The sequence below is a fragment of the Schistocerca piceifrons genome, chromosome 11, assembly GCF_021461385.2.
Source record: "Schistocerca piceifrons isolate TAMUIC-IGC-003096 chromosome 11, iqSchPice1.1, whole genome shotgun sequence".
NCBI lineage: Eukaryota > Metazoa > Arthropoda > Insecta > Orthoptera > Acrididae > Schistocerca > Schistocerca piceifrons.
In genome coordinates this window covers 121,980,910-121,993,237 of record NC_060148.1, presented here as the reverse complement: position 1 = coordinate 121,993,237, position 12,328 = coordinate 121,980,910, and the positions used below count along the sequence as shown (strand labels likewise).

The following is a 12,328-nucleotide window of genomic DNA, read 5'->3' as shown; positions in this document are numbered from 1 at the left end:
TTTTATGACAGAGTGCAGACCACCGCAGCCATCCATCACTTTTGAGAAAAACTCAATGTCGTAACAAGTACAATGTTTTTATTTATTTTTTTCATTTACAGGAAATTACATATATTTGTTTGAGCATTACTAACATGAAATAATTGGAAGTAAGCTGTTGTCTCTCAAACCAACATTAATAGTTCCCTTTAACAATTTTTAGGTGTATCAAGGTGTCGTACTAACTGTATGGGAAGTGAAGATTTATTTGGAAAAATTGTGACTTCTGACACAGGAGCTGAGAAACTGAGTAAAAAATTACAAACTTTGTATCAACAATGACGGCAACTACATGAATATGCTGGAAAAGAAATAAACCTTGAAAACATAGCACAGAGAGTGAGAGAGAGAGAGAGAGAGAGAGAGAGAGAGAGAGAGAGAGAGAGAAATACAAAATTCAAAAAGTCAGTAAATTATATGTTAATGTACTTAAAACTATAATAATGCATGGAAAGTTCTGGTTAATAATAATGAATTATTTAGGAATAAAGGAACGATTCACCGAAAGGCAGAAGCGCTGCGTTGTTGACAGATACACAAACAAGAGGTTTGTTTGCTAGCTTTTGGAATGAAATTCCTTTCTCAAGCTATAGGAGAAACACACACACACACACACACACACACACACACACACACACACACACACACATGCACATTCCTTGCTCCCTAAAATCAGTGAAAACAGAACAAAAGAGGGATGACTGAGGGAGCTGGCAATGGAGTATGATCAAGGGTTCTCCAGGCCCAGCAAGCAATGGAAGATGTCCTAATGCCAACCACTTTGACCTCACAGTAGTTTAAACTGTTCTACTTGAGAATAAAATCCACTTTCAAAGAGGAAATGAAGTACGACTTCAACAGTCTGTGAGCCATTCGTCAAGATTAGAGGCAAGAAATCTGGAAGACCACACTTAACATGGAAAGCCAAAAGGAGCGGGCCTCCCACCCAGACATGAACTTATTTTTGTACAGCTCAACAACCATGATGTGGGGGTGGCTCATTATGTAACATAAAACTATCAATTCATTTGACACCGTCAATGACTAACTGACATAAGATGGAGGACTCATTCTGGGAGGAATGGAAGTAGTAGTGGTAGTGTAAAATTTATTAGAGGGGGCAGTAGCCCAGCAGATGATGAGTAAGGAAAGGTCATATTTGCACCCACAAATTCACACCCTGTGATCACCAAAGCAAATGTTGGACAATAATCACTTCTCTAGCCTTTCGTTCGATCAGTGCATTCCCTGGGATGCTCTCAAGATTTTGGACCCAGAGAAAGGCAACTGGGCAGGCACTACAACCACCATCTTTCTCTCAAGAGAAGTGAAAATTAATGTGGATGAGAAGCTGCTGAGGTTACAGCATGGTATTCAATGTGCCATTACGTTGCAGATCATGAAATAAATAATTTAGTGTGTTAGATTTTAGCCTCAAGGACAGGAATGTGGCTGATGAGATGTGTTACTGCTACATGTCACAAGCCGAAAAAAAGCAGCCACCATGCTGAATGGCGTTAAATATCATATTTGGTGCGTTTTATTTCTCACTGAGTACATGGTATGAATATAAGTTGGTTCGAAGCACCAGCAAATAGAAGATCCCCTCAAAATGTATTGTTTTAGTTACCATTTGTTATAATACAATGACAGGAAACTCAATATTCATAGGTAATGGCTTCCTGTTGCTGATATATTAAGTGTTATAACTTGAAATCTATAAAAATGTATCGTTTCAATGCTATGGCACAATGACTGCCTACCAAAAGCACATCTTTTTGGTACAATTTTCATATTAAATGTGAATTAATGACATTTGTAGGTACAGTTCTTAATCTGTGTATGTCATTAACAGTGATCCAGTAGCTATGATGATACTGTAGCTCATGTGCTGATATTCGTGAGAGAATATAGCACATCCCTAGCCAGCTCTACCTTCCTTCAATGACATGGTTTGATACACAGTTTGTGGTAAGTACTCTTCATATACAAAATACGTAATATTCATATCAAAGGAAAAACAGTATCAAGTCATAATATCAAAAATGAGTTTATTCGTGATATGTACAGTTTGATGTTAGAAATAGTGTGTACTGTGCATTGGGTTTGAAAACGCCAGAGCAACAGTGGCAGACTTGCTGTAACAGGGTATGGTGTTGTTAAAAGCTGGTCATCATATGCGCAAAGCTTATAGCCATGCCATGCTGTCAGATGTCATTGGGATAGCGGCCTTTAATTATCATTAAAAAAGATATTGTGTTGTAGAACGAAAAAAAGATGAAAGACTTTGTATGATCTTAATTCATGTATCAGTTATTGCCTAGTTGTGTTCACAGAATTAAGTAGCACACATACATGTGAGCAGCCTGAGTTTCTGTTATTACATTGGTGATACAGATGTATTATGGAAAATGAATAAAATTTAAAACCTTTATTGAGAAGTTGTTTGTCACAAGAGTGTTTGTGCAAGGTGCTCATCATGTTACATCCTACCCAGATCATGTCATTGAACAGAACCAAAATCATAAATTAAGTGAGGCTGAGAAAAAGGGAAGTAGACTGTCTTCGAGATGATTGATTTTTAGTGAAATGACTTTGGATGTTGGAGGCAGTATTAGTAGCCGTGATCAATTTAGAAAGGCTAGTACATGCTGTTTAAGTGATATACAGTTTTCAATAGTGAAAAGGTGCCATAACATTTCACAATGGTGTAATGTTAGCTCAAAGACATGAGTTACACAGCTGCACTTATGAATGATTAGTTGTGTGTGCTAATATCACTGGTTGCCTTAACAACAGATGACAATAACTATATGATGAACTGTGAAAAATACATTATTGCTGGCAATTATGAGCAGATTTATTATCACTGTTACACAATTAATGCCTGCTAGTCCAATTAAACAAGAATCTGTTAGGATAAAGCATTTATTTGGCAGAGGCAACAGTGATATTGACCCAATAAGTATAGGTGGAACTGTTTCCAACATCTCAAAGTTAATGCCTGAACACGGTAACCACCTCTCCCCCCCCCCCCCCCCCCCCTCTCTCTCTCTCTCTCTCTCTTTTTATGTGGGCATGTGGGGGACAACTAAATGGTGAGGTGGTCAGTCCCGTGATTCAAAAGTTATTTACCTAAGATACAGTGTCTGTTAAAAGTGGGTGGATACAGTGAGAGGAGTGAAACTATAAAAGGATGAATTTACAACAAATGCAGTGGAAAGCATAAAAGGGTAGGCCAAATGTAAAAACTGGATAAACAGAGGTATAAGAGAGTGGTCTTTGCATAGAAAACACAAAGAGAGGCTCCAACCACAACCACCTTGCCCCTGATCCAGGAGGAAAGCAAAACTTATAACTGAAAATAAAATCCACTTTTAGGTAGGAAACTGAGGAACAGTTCAACCATCTGTGAATCGCCAGCTAATACTAAAGACAAAGAATCTAGAAGACTAAACGTAGTATGAAGGGCCAAAAGAAGGAGACATTCCACCAATATATAGAATACATTCAGTCTGGCTCCACAGACACATTGTGGGGGTGGCTTGTTACACAAGAGAAAACAGTGGGTGAGCCTAGTATGACTGATGCATAGACAGCATAAGACAGTGGACTCCTTCTGAGAGGAGCAGAAGGAAGAATGCCAAACTGCAGTAGTCTCCTTGACTGTGCAGAGTGTATTACTTAGAGCAGCAGTGCACCGGATGTCATTTCACTTTTTGGCAAAGACAGAGTTGACGAGTATCCTCTTATATGCACCTGAAACCATGAAAGGGAATGGGTGGTAAGTATCTGTCTCTCTAGCCAGACAGTCTACCAGTTCATTTCCTGGGATGCCCAACAAGACTTGGGACTCAGAGAAAGACAACAGAGCAGGTGGCAGGGCCAAGGGCAGAGAGGAGTTCATGGATAGCAGAGACCAAAGGGTGATGTAGCCTGCAAGCTGCTCACTGAGTCAGCATATATTTAAACACTGCAAAGGGAATCCTGAGTAATGAAATGGAGGGCCCTCTTAATGGCTAGCAGCTCTGATGTGAACACACTACATGATCCCAGCAGCATATGGTGTTCCATGCTATTAGGAGGCGTAAAAGTGTATCCTGCCTTTTTTAATCATTTTAGAACCATCAGTATAGAGGATGGCAGCACTCTGGAATTCTTCAAGGATGGAACGTATAAGATGCCAGAATATCATAGGGGTGACAGAGGCCTTAGGGCCCTGAAATAGATCAATCCTAACTGGTTTTCCAGGCATCATGAAGGAGGGGGGGGGGGGGGGGGGGGAGAGATACACAGGGCGCTTTCCAATGCATGGAGATGGAGATTTTCCAATGAGTGGAGATTCCAACAGAGGATTGGTTGGTAGGTTGGCTTAAAAGAGGGGGGAAGGGACCAAACTGCTAGGTCATCGGTCCCTTGTTCTGAATAACACAGTGCCACAAGGGTGAGAATAAAACAAGTGAGACTGACAACACAAAATGGAGAGAAAGGAAAAACCACAAGTACTACAGAAGGGCAACAAACACTTAACTGCACAAAGGGGAGAAGAAAACCGCAGAAATGCAAGAAACAGGTGGATAGATTAAAACGACAAAACAGATTACCATGGCTGGCTGACCATAAGAATAAAAAGGAGAAGCCAGCCACTGTGCAGCACATTAAAACCTCCAGCCTAAAAGCACTAGGAAGTAGAACACAGAGGAACAAAGGACATGTGCTAAAACTTAGATCAAGTGTAAAACTAAATCAGCCAATGAGGCATTGTCAGATAAAATTAGTGGCAACGAGTCCGGCAATCAAAGATTTCGTCACAGTGGGGCAGTGCACCAGAATTTGGGCCACTGTCAACTGGGCACCGCATCGAAACTCTGGCGGGTCTTCATGGGGCAGGAGATAGCTGCAGGTCATCCAAGCGTGGCCAATGTGGACCCAGTAGAGAACCATGAGAGGCCTGCATGGAGCACTGCCACACATTAGTAGTCTCCTTACTGGCATGCCATCTGTTGTGCATACTGAGACTATGCCATTCTGTCTCTCAGAGCTGAAAAACCTGGTAGCATAAAAACGAATGCAGGTCAGTTATTGGAATGCCAATCTCCATAAGCAGTTTCGGTGTAGCCAGTTTGGCCAGCCTGTCAGCAAGTTCATTGCCTGGGATTCCGACATGTTCTGGGGTCTGCACAAACACCATTGAACAACCGGACCATTCCAGGGCATAGATGGACTCCTGGATGGTCACTACCAAAGGATGATGCTGGTAGCACTGGTTGATGATAGCTTGTAGGCTGCTCAAGGAGTCAGTACACAGAAGAAACGAGTCCCCAGGACATGAATGGACGCGCTCAAGAGCACAAGATATAGCCACCAGCTCTGCAGTGAAAACACTGCAGCCATCAGGCAAGGAATGCTGTTCAATATGTCCTCCGTGGACATACGTGAAGCTGACGTGACCATCAGTTGTCAAGCTGTCGGCATAAACCACTTCATGGCCTCAGTACATGTCAAGAATTGAAAGGAAATGACACAAGAGTGCTGTGGGGTGAACTGAGTCCTTTGGGCCACGTGAAAGGTCCAGACAAAGCCGCAGCCTAGGTGTACACCATGGAGGTGTACGTGAATGGACCTCGAGTATAGGTGGTAAAGGCAAGGACTCTAGTTCAGATAGAAGGAATAATGTGTGCAATGTAACTGGCGAGCAGTTGTGCACACCTAATCTGCAATGGAGGGGCTCCAGCTTCCGCCATGACGCTTGTCACTGAACTCGTCCTAAAAGCTCCTGTAGCTAGTCAAACACCAGAGTGGTGCACTGGGGCGAGTAAATGCAATGCTGAGGGCACCGCTGAACCATAAACCAGACTCCCATAGCCAAGGTGGCATTGAACAAGGGCTCTGTAGAGCTGCAGCAGCGTAGAGCGATCTGCACCCCAATTGGTGTTGCTCAGGTAGCAGAGGGCATTGAGGTGCTGCCAGCACTTTCACTTAAGCTGATGAAGGTGAGGAAGTCAAGTCAATAAGGCATCAAAAACCAATCCTAAGAATTGATATGTCTCTACTACAGTGAGGGAATCATCTGTAAGGTAAAGTTCTGGTTCAGGATGAACAGTAAGACGCTGACAGAAGTCTATAACACATGACTTTGCAGCCGAAAACTGGAAGCCATGGGCTAGACCTCATGACTGTGCTTTGCGGATGGCTCCCTGTAGGCACCACTCAGCAACACCAGTACTGGTGGAGCAGTATGAAATGCAGAATTCATTTGCATACAGAGTGGGTGAGACGGATGGCCCTGCAGCTACTGCTAGACCGTTAATAGCCACTAAAAGAAGGGATAAACTCAATACACAGCCCTGTGGGGACCCCATTCTCCTGGATACGAGGGGAACTATGGGAGTCACCGACTTGGATATGAAAACTGGAAGCGACAGGAAATTCTTTGGATAAGAATCAGGAGCAGGCCTCGGAGACCCCACTCGTATAATGTGGCCAAGGATATGATGTCGCCAGGTGGCACCTGTATTGATGAGGCAGAGGTCAAGTTGTGACAGTAAAGTTTCAACATCTCTGCCTTTGCAAACAAGCACAGTGTCACCCCACAAGGGTCTATGAGTGTCAAAATCTCCCAAAAGTAGGAAAGGTTTAGGGAGCTGATCAATCAGTGCAGCCAGTGCATTCAGGTGTACTGCACCATATGGAGGACAATACACACTGCAGACAGTTACTCCCTGCATCGTACTTATTCTGACAGCCACAGCTTCAACAGGTGTTTGAAGGGGCACAGTTTCACAACAGACTGAGTTCAGGACATAGACACAAACTCCACCTGACACTCTATTATAGTCACTAAAGTTCTTGTAATATCCCTATAGCTGTGGAGGGCAGGGATCTACATATCTGGGAACCAGATTTCCTTAAGGGCAATGCAGAAAATAGCTTAAGAGTTGCCGTAGCTCAGCCAGATGGTGGAAAAAACCGCCACAATTCCTCTGGACAATGACATTATCGTGAGGCTGGGAAGGCATGAAGCACGCAAGGAGGCAGGTTAGGCCTCAGGGTCATCTGCTGCCACTAACTGAGTATTTGTTGCCATTTCTATGCTGGATGAGGCATCAATGAGATCCAGGTCTGCAGGGGATGCTAAGATCTCCACTGCATCCTCAGATGCAGAATTGATAGGGAGTTGTGGTGTTGAGGCCACCAGAGGGTCCTGTTTCTTATCAGACTACTTCTTAGTTTGATTGCTCTCTTGCTTCTCTTTGGGGCCTGCTGGGAAGATTTTTCCAAAGCAGCTTCAGGCACAGAGAAAGACCGTGAACCTCTTTGTCCAGCAGCTTTTGGCTCCTTGAGCCACTGGTGAGTGTCTACCATGGCATTAGTGGAGACCTTGGGAGAGAGGGCCCTAAGGGATCCCTTCCGCACGAGAGGAGCCAGAGGAGGCTGTTGCTTCTCCAGCAGGGGGGAGGGAACCAAAGTCCCCTGCATTTGGGGATGACTTTCTCCCAAAGTAGGTGCTTTGGGAGCAATGGAGGAAGATTTGCCCCCTACCACCAAGGGGGCAGATGTATTCTGGTGGTCCAGAGGGCTCACTGTTCGTGGCACAGAGTGAGGAACCATTGGCACTTGGGATGGTGATTGTGACATAGCTGCAGCATATGTTAACGTCAACTGAATGGGGCATAATCTTTCAAATTTACATTTAGTTTCTGTGTAAGTAAATTGGTCCAGGGTCTTGTACTCCATGATTCTCTGCTCCTTTCGGAGTACTGGGCAGTCTGGTGAGCAGCAGGAGTGGTGCTATCCACAGTTGATGCAAGTGGCAGGTGGCGCACATGGAGTATCTGGGTGCAGTGGATATTCACAGTCTCAACATGTGGCACTGGAATTGCAGCGGGAAGACATGTGCCTGAACTTCCAGCTCTTAAAGCACCACATAGGGAGAGGGACGTACAGTTTAACATCAGAGCAGTAAACCATCAACTTGACCTTTGCAGGCAATGAATCACTATCAAAGTCCAATATGAAGGCACAGGTGGCGACCCTGTCTTTGGGTCCTATGTAAACACGCAGGATGAAATGAACACCTCGCTGTTACAGAGCTCATCATCAGACTGCAAGAGGAGCCCGTGATGGAAACTGATCCCCTGGACCATGTTGAGGCTTTTATAGGGAGTGACAGAAACAGGAATATCACTCACAAGTGAGTAACACCTGGGATTGGGCTGGGGATGCTGTCTGAAACAAGACTGCACTGTTTTGCATCTTGAACAACGCTGTCACTTCTCCAAACTTATCCTCAACGTGTTCAATGAAAAACTGAGGCTTCGTAGGTAGAAAGGAGTCCCTATCAGTTCTGCTACAGACTAAAAACCGAAGCTAATATGGCTCTCTGTTCTGTAGCCATACGTTCCTTCCATGGTGTAGCATTGTGTTCGATCTTATCCTTCTTAGAGACTGCTGGTGACATACGGTCATCAGCAAGAGATGACTTAGTCCGCTTCACTGCAGGTCATTCGCCCTAATGCCACCCACTCTGATCCCCTGTGAGAGTCATCCAGCCACAGCAAAGGCCAACTGGCATGATGGCCATTGCTGGGAGTCCTGATGCCCCAGGAAGACAGGTATCTACTCCTTGGCATACATGGGGAGTTTCCAACTCAGTCATCAGCAGTGTGATCCCTATGTTGTCAGGGGGCTACCACCAAATGGATACATGATGACCCAACCACAATGGACTGGCTACCATGCTGGATACTGAGTGCAGAGAAATCCAATATTGTCATGGGGGCAAAAGAGGACAGGAGGCAACGGAAGAAGATGACATACCCCAGAAAGTGTCCTTGCCGAAATAGCTGAATTGCAGGTGGAGATGCAAAGCCATGACGAGAGATTCAGGAGATCGAATCTAAGGGCATTATGGATAAGTCGTGCACCACATAAGGTGTCCTGCCCCATATGGCCCACATTTTCATAGAATTTTGAAAGTGACAGGTCAAACCATAGAATGGGACCTGAACTCATAGGGCCAAAAAGTGTGAGACTTCTTTTAGTCGCCTCTTATGACAGGCAGGAATACCTTGGGCCTATTCTAACCCCCAGACCAGCAGGGGGAGTGGGAAGTGAGACACATTCCAACCAGCAGTCCCACCTGAGTTTGGGTATCTTAGGAGACATCCCTCATTTGCAAACATGATGGGGTATATAGGATGGTCAGGGAACTGTCAAAATGGTGACAAGAGACTGTTGATGAGACTACTGTGAAAGGCACACCATATAATGATGAACAACAGGATCATGTAGTTTCAAAGTGGAAGGAGCTGCTGAGCCATAAACCACACAAGCATAGTCTAGTCTGGACAAACCCAAAGCATGGTAAAGATGGAAAAGAGTAGCACAAACTGCAACCCACAATGTGTCCACCACAAGACAGAGCACATTAAACTTCCGCATGCAGGTAATCTTCTGGTGGTGAATATAGGGCAGCCATGTCAGCTTTTTATCAAAAGTAAGGCCCAAGAATTGAGACTGTGCTCCAACATCTAGGTGCTGGTTCCCTAAATAAAGTTCTGGATCAGGGTGCACTGTGGGTCGACAGCAAAAATGCATAACCCGCATTTTGGAAAGAGGAAACTGAAAGCCATGGGAGAGGGCCTATGCAGAGGCCTGTCAGATGGTGCCTTGGAGCAGGCATTCAGCAGATGCTACCAAGTGGGAGCTGCAAAAATTGTCGATATATAATGCCAGGGTAACCTGATGGCCAACAAAGGTTAATAGCACATTGCTGGCTATGAGGAAGAGTGTGACACTTAAAACACAACCCTGTGAGATATCATTCTTCTGAATCCGAGGGGTGAATGTCGACTCAAACACTGAAGAGCCAGTGGGATAAAAACTCGCAAATAAAAACTGGAATGGGCCATGAAAGCCCCCGTTATAGAGGGTAACTAAAATTTTATGGCACAAAGCCGTGTTGTATGCCTTATGTAGGTACCGTGACAGTGAGTTGGCTGTTAGTACAAGCCTGTTGGATTGCTGCTCCCAATCTGAGTGAATGGTCAGTTGTTGACCATCCTTCCCAGAAGTCACACAGATACAGTGATAAAAGGCCCTGAGATTCAAGTACCCAACATAATTTGAAGCTAACCAACCTCTCAAACAGATTAAAAAGTACATTGGTCCGCATAATCGGGCAGTAGTTGTCAAGAGATGTTTGGTTCTTCCCGGGCTTAAGGATGCGGATAACTATGGTGTCTTGACATTGAAAGAGGAAGGCACCAGTGAGCCAAATGCGATTAAGACCCTGAGTAAATGTTGACCCTGAGTAAATGATGTCTCTGGGTAACATCCAAGTGTTGGATCATCTGGTTGTGGATGGCATCTGGGCCTGGGGCTGTGACATGTGTAGCGGTAAGAGCCTGCAAGAACCCATTCAGTGAAGGCTTCATTGTAGAATTCAGCTTGGTGAGGGTTGAAACCGAGGGGGGGTTTCTTCAGCTTGGCATTTCTGCTGGAGAAACATAGCAGGGTATGAACAGGATGATGATGGTATTGCAAAGTGTGTTGTGAAATGTCCTGCAAGGATTGAGGGAGAAAACATAGTGCTCCAAGCATTTGTCTTCTTACTTTGCTTAAAAAGGTAGCAAGCCTTAGCATGGAGACACTTCAAAGCAATAAGGTTGGTCTGTGAGCAGTGACATTTAAATTGTTACAGGGCCTATTGGCCATCCTCGATAGAGACTTGCTACCTCCTTGATCCATGATGGTATCAGTGAACGACAAGGACCTGTAGATAGGGGGATAGAAGTGCCAGTGTCATGAAGAATAGTTGCAGAAATGTCTCACACAACCGCATCACTGCAATCCAACATAGAGGTGTCAAAGTGCATTGCAGAAATATATATAAAGGCCAACTGGCTCTGTGGAATGCCCAGCATGGGGGCCTGTCTACCGGGCAGCAGCAGGGGAATGATACAATCATCAGAAAGTGATCACTGCCACAAAGACCATCATGGGGTGACCAATGTAGGGAAGCAATCAGAGCAGGGGAGGAGATCGTGGGATCAACAGCAGAAAAGGTGCCATGAGTGGCACTGAAGTGGGTAGGGGAACTGTCAATGAGGACAAAAATCAAAGTCTGTAACATGTTATTCAATCAGAAGATCTCTACCCATTGAAACGCCACTCCGTCAAAGGGTGTGGCATGTACTGAAATCCCCGAGGAGGAGATAAGGAGGTGGGAGTTGCTGTATCAAGGGAGGCAGTCAACAAAAGGAAGTGGTGTATCTGGAGGGATGTAGACACTGCAAATGGTGATTGCTGGGGTCATTTGCACTCATGCCACTATTGCTTCTTCGTTAGTACAAATGGGGATCCAGTCACTGATGACATCGGTGTGAACCAAAATGCAGACCACTCCAGACACTATCCCATGGTCAGCATGGTTTTGACAGAATGCCTGATACCCATGAAAAGTTGGAGAGTAGTCATCAAGAAAGTGCGTTTCTTGATAGGAAAAGACACAATGCAAAGTAAGAGGAAAAAAGCTGTATTTCTGGTAGGTGACAGTAATATCCTTAGCAGTTACACTTGTTTATTGTGTGGTTAGAGACCAGTTTAGACATAAAGAAGCTGAGGGGAGGTCAGTGGTCATCACCTACGAGAGCGGGGTGACATCCATAAATATCAGACTCAAGTTGCAAATGGGGAGACGGCACCTCATGGGGCACCGGGAAGGGGAGGCGTCTTCATCATCATCATCTTCTTCTTCTTCTTCTTCTCCTCCTCCTCCTCCTCCTCTTGGAGGTTGAGGAAGGCAGGCCACAGATGGATAGCAGGCTCCCACAAGGTCTGGAACTGAAAGAGAGCGGGCGACCTTGGGGTGTACAAATGGTGCACCCCATTGCTGAGTTGTGGTAGCAGGCCTACGGCTGGAGAGACACAGGGGTGGGTCCCAAGGGACGGGGTGAGGGGGGCATCACTGGCACGTGCCAAAGAACAGGGCACTTATTCATCCAGGGAGGGTGAATGGCAACCAGAGGAGAGGGCATGGGAACCGCAGGGGACGTGGAGGTGAGAGGGGGATGAAGCTGGGTAAGGAAGTGGCAGGAGGGGGAAAGGATGTATCAGAGGCAAAAGTGGAAGAAATCAACACTGGATGGAGTTGGCCACATTTTTGGCGAGCCTCAGAATAAGACAGACAATCCAGGGACTTAACCTCTTTGATTTTCTTTCTTTCTTGTAAACTGGGCAACCTGGCGAGCATGGAGAGTGGCAGTCATGACAATTTACAACACAG

General features: G+C 45.1%; 1 protein-coding gene across 1 annotated transcript in view; it reads right to left on the bottom strand.

Moving 5' to 3' along the window:
- LOC124720295 overlaps nucleotides 1-12,328 on the bottom strand; it is a 208,138-nt gene that overhangs the window by 23,194 nt on the left and 172,616 nt on the right. The gene's annotated exons all lie outside the window — the stretch shown is intronic.